Source organism: Centruroides sculpturatus, unplaced genomic scaffold (assembly GCF_000671375.1).
Source record: "Centruroides sculpturatus isolate CEXI.00-Female unplaced genomic scaffold, Cexi_2.0 scaffold1343, whole genome shotgun sequence".
NCBI lineage: Eukaryota > Metazoa > Arthropoda > Arachnida > Scorpiones > Buthidae > Centruroides > Centruroides sculpturatus.
The window spans coordinates 27,286-32,263 of record NW_019385600.1 but is presented as its reverse complement, the minus strand read 5'-3'; positions in this window follow the sequence as shown (position 1 = coordinate 32,263).

Genomic DNA, 4,978 nt, shown 5'->3' with positions numbered 1-4,978 from the left:
ATTATACATTTCACATTTATTAAAAAGATACTTACTTGAAGCAAAGGACTTAAAAATCTGCTCATTTAAAATAACAAAAAACTGCCTTTTATTTCGCAGTCGAAAAAGATACTTTTTTATGGAGGCGCCTTGTAAGCACTATTTTTAGCGTGGTCGAGAGGTGCTGCCAGTGCTCTGAAAGCGCACTGACAGTAGGCTTAATAATTGAACACATGCGCTAAATGCGCTGCAAGCGCGCTGAATAAAAGAATGCGCGGATAGTAACACGAGTGAGTTCGATTATGTCAATTAGAGTACAACACGAAAAACTCGAGACTAAGGACCCATATTGGATATAACAAATTTGAGGCTAAAGGCAACTATCGGCCTGTCTCTGACAAACGAGAGAATCGTCCAGAGAAAAAGTTGTCCAGAATTGCGTTTGCAGAGACGCTATCAGAACTTCATTCGCTAACAAGCCTAGCGATAAAGGACTGTAGGTGCTTTTTGTCTATAAATAAGAATTTTGCTTTAAATTTATATGGACATATTCAAAATGTATCGTGATGAATAAAGTGGAGTTTTATTGTAAAGGAAGTTTAAAAATCTGTAGCCCTATAAATTTTCACTTTTATTTTATTGTTTGCCCTTCTTAAAATTTAAGAATAGTATTAAGTACTGTATTTAATAAATTTTCCCTTTTCATTTGCCTCCGCATTAAATAATAATAAATTTCTCCTCCTTAGATTATTCAAGTGTATTAACTCTTTTAGCTTGACCACACCCGCGTGTTATTGCAGTCAACTCTGCATTCGTGATCGGACTCTAATTTATTAATTCTCTCTGCTAATATATTAATCTTATCGTTCATTTCCACAAAACTGACTTTTACTAAATGCAATTCCGTCTCTATGTTTAATTCTATAGCTTCCTTTCTAGTGTCTTTCACTTTTAAAGGTAATGGAGGACCGCACGTGTGTTCAACGAAACATGGCCGTCCACCCCCATCCGTTTCGATCATCACTAAGACTACCTGTAATGGGATGCAGTAAACAAGATTTTGCTAGGTCCACGACTACGCTTTAAACTGAAACAATATTTATTCATGAACAAATCGTACAAGTACACTTAACAATTACACGTGCTCTGGCAGCTATCACCGAACAAGAAGAAACTCAATCTTAGAATCCCATGCGGGAAAAACTATTACGTTGAACGATTTTGAGTACGAGACTCTGTGGGCATTCATCAGAGGAGTGGCGCCATCTCCCGAGTCCGTGATGAACTAACTGGTCGCCGCAGTAACCCCCTCCTAGCGACCGCGGTCGATGAATCTCACTGGGGGTTGATTTTGCTGCCGTGTCGTGACGTCTTCGCTTCGCATGCGGGTGTGGTGGTGTGAAGGACAAAAAAAAGGATGAGAAAGAAGTAACTAGAAATTAAAAAGGATTTTTATTTAACTACAGTTACGTGGTCCTTCGTACACCTGGTTCGTTTACACTAAACACACTTGATCCCAAACTATAGTACGCACACAAGTTCGAAGCCGTCCGACAAATTCTATATGCTTTCACAGGCAGAAGACACGTGCTCGCGACAATGAAAAATTATGGTTTGAGATACTACAACTGACTTAAATCTACCTTAATCTAACTTATATGCTAAGGAAGAACGGTGAAGAAATTAAGAGATATGAAGAGAAGAGACAAGTATAAAGGACAGATTTGTGGGGGTACCCGGGTAAATTTGGCAGTCTTCGATCTTCTCTATATCGGTACTTGAATCAATTTCCTTCCTCTCGTTTCAGTCTCTTGAGAATTCAAAAGCGTTTTTTAAGTCTTAATCTGGGTGTCCTTCTAATTTTCGTCCGTTCGCAGACAATTTCCAAGCCTTCTCTTTTTGTCCCACTAGGCGTCAAACCTTCAGCTTGCTCTTTCCCATGTCTGCACACCTCGGACGCTGACCCCAAAAAAAAGTGTCTTGTTCGTTTTATTGATGGCCTCAGGGCTTCTTAATGTCCCCTTTGTCTTCTCCCTTTGTCCTTGGACAAAGGTCCCCCACTCATAGAAAAAGAATAGGTTAGAAAGTTCTAGAAATAGACGTTAAAGACAAAGGAATTTAGGAAAAATAAAACTTATATCTACCCCTATTTACAAAGACATGGCGTACCGTCACACGGGTTCTGCTTGGTGGTTATGCCCAGCTGCCCTGTTGCTGGGTTGGTCTATCACAGGTTGTGTAGAGTTGATTGAGTCTTTCTGCCTGAGCAGTTTCAGTCTGTTGATGGAGACGACCACTTCTTTGCTATTTTTTAGAATCCTGAAGAATTTGTCCCTCTTCTCCACCACGGGAATGGTCCATCGTAGAGAGGGCGCAGTGGAGCACGAACGGCATCGTAACGTAGAAAAACGTGACTACAGTCTCTTAAATGCATGGGAACAAAAAGTTTGGGCTTCCCATGCAATGCTGCCGGCAATGGTGTTAAGTTTTTGAATAAAATCTTTAGTGTCTGTATGAAATCAGCAGTGTTTATGTCTGCTGAAGTAGGATCGAAGAATTCACCTGGTAAACGTATTGTCTGCCCGTAAACTAATTCACTGGACGTTGCTTGTAGGTCAGGCTTGAACGTTTTCCTTAACCCAAGTAGTACGGTAGAGTATCTCAGTCCATCATTCTGTTAAGTAGGTTTTCAGGGCACACATTAATATCCAATGCATCCCTCGATCATACCATTAGCCTGGGATGAAAGGAGCATGTATGTATGTGCTTGGAACCCATTAGGATAGCCAAAGATCGAAACAAACGTGATTTAAATTGGCATCCCTGGTCGGTGGTAATGACCCCCAGAAAGCCAAACCGCACTATCCACATCCGCTATAAGGCTTTAGCCACAGTGTCGGCCTCTATATCCCGCAGTGGTTTCGCTTCAACCCAACGAGTATACCTGTCAATCATAGTGAGAAAATAGCAATGATTTTCGGAAAAAGGGAGCGAAACAACAAGGTCGATGTGGATGTGATAGAAACGTTTTTTTCTACGGGAATGCTTGTAATTGGACTTGTAGTATGTCTAGTAACTTTGACACGTTGGCAGGGAATGCACACAGTTGTCCACTTGCAACAGTCAGCCTCCATGCCCAGCCATACGAACCATTGGTAATTAGCTTCACCGTGGATCTACTGCCTGAATGCGAAAGGTCATGCATAGCATGGAAAACTGATTGCCTTTGCGTTTCGGCGATAACAGGGCAAAATTTTACTGGTGGACACGTCACAGTAAAGTTCTACTTGATTTTCCCGTAATATTAGTTTTTTAGCTGTAGTCTGGTCGAACTATTTCCCAAAAGTGATTGGAGGCTTTGGTCGGTCTTTTGCGCATCAGCAATTAATTTGTAATTTATGGGAGAATGTCAAACAATAGATTCGACTCTGGAAAGTGTATCGGCCGGAATATTATCAGTTCCTTTTATGTATCGAATATCAGTAGTGAACTGGCCTATATAGTTCAATTGACGTAATTGTCTAGGGGAGCATTTTTCACTTTTTTGGAGGAATGTGAATGTCAAAGGCTTGTGATCTGTATATAACGTGAAAGGCCTAGCTTCCACAATAAAACAAAAATGCTTAATCGCCGAGTAAGCGGCTAACAGCTTGCGATCGTACGCCGAATATTTCTTCTCCGTATCCGTGAGTTTAAGCGAAAAAAACCTAACGGCTCTGAGCCAGATTTAGTGACCTGATGCAGCGCTGCTGCAAGGGCAAACTCTGATGCGTCAACCTGCAACGCCAAGTGTGCATCCAGGGCCAGATGAGATAGAAGAGCTGCGTTCGCTAATCGAGTTTTGGACTCCTCGAACGCCTTTTTTGATTCGTTTGTCCATAAAATTTCCGCATTGTCGGATCGTCTTGCGCCTTTTAGATAGTTACAAAGCAAAACTTGAGCCTGAGCGTCGTGTGGAATGTTACAGCGGTAGTAGTTCAACAGGCCTAAAAATCTACGGAGCTCTTTTATTGTTTTTCGTCGCTTGATCTTTAAGACAGCTTCTACTTTCTGGGTTAGAGGTTTGATGCAGTTGGAGTTCACTAAATAACTTAGGAAAGGTAATTCGTTTGTACCGAGTATGCATTTAGCTGGGTTTATTTGGATACCATATTCTGGTAAACGTCCGAGTACTATTTTCCAGATGAACGTAATGTTCCTCCTTTATCTTACTTGCCAGTAGGATGTCCTCTATGTAGACAAAAACAGAATATAATGTGGTTAATTCAGAATCAGTGGAGAGACACTCAGATGAAAACATATTAAACTGGTTAAGGTATCTTCCTTTAATCTATGAACTAATGTACAAAAGTCTTTACATAGCAGTAGGACGAACGTCCGCACGTGTCGACAGACAGTAGTTCTAACAAAGGAACAGGTTAAGACAAAGGGTCATAAAACCTTTTGTTTGGTTATTGGGTAGGTCCCTCTAGTGGGTCAAATTGGTATGCGTCGAGAGTATCGACACCTCCCCTCAATTTGATATCACGGTGAACCTTCTATGGGTCCGATACCCATGTTGGCGACGCACGACCGGTGTTTGTTCGAAAACAATGGTTTGGTTAGAACGTCGGCCGGCATCTCGCTGGTCGGTAGATATTTGATGTCTACGTCTCTGCGTTCGAGAGCCTCCCGGATGAAGTGATGTCGTATCCCGATGTGTTTAGTTCGTGAGTGAAAGATCGGGTTTCTGGCAAGTTTCTGGGCGCTCTGATTGTCGTTGTATATCGTTATGGGATGATCTGATCTTGAGTGAACGTTGCAGAGAAGGTTTTTAAGGTGGATTGCTTCCTTTGCTGCTTCGGTTAGTCCGATGTATTCGGCTTCAGTTGAGCTGAGTGCGACGGTACGTTGTTTTCGTGATTCCCAACTCACTACTGCGCCTGCGAGCATGAACATATAGCCTGTGTAGCTGCGTCGATCATTCGGACATGCTCCCCAATCGGCATCTACATAACCT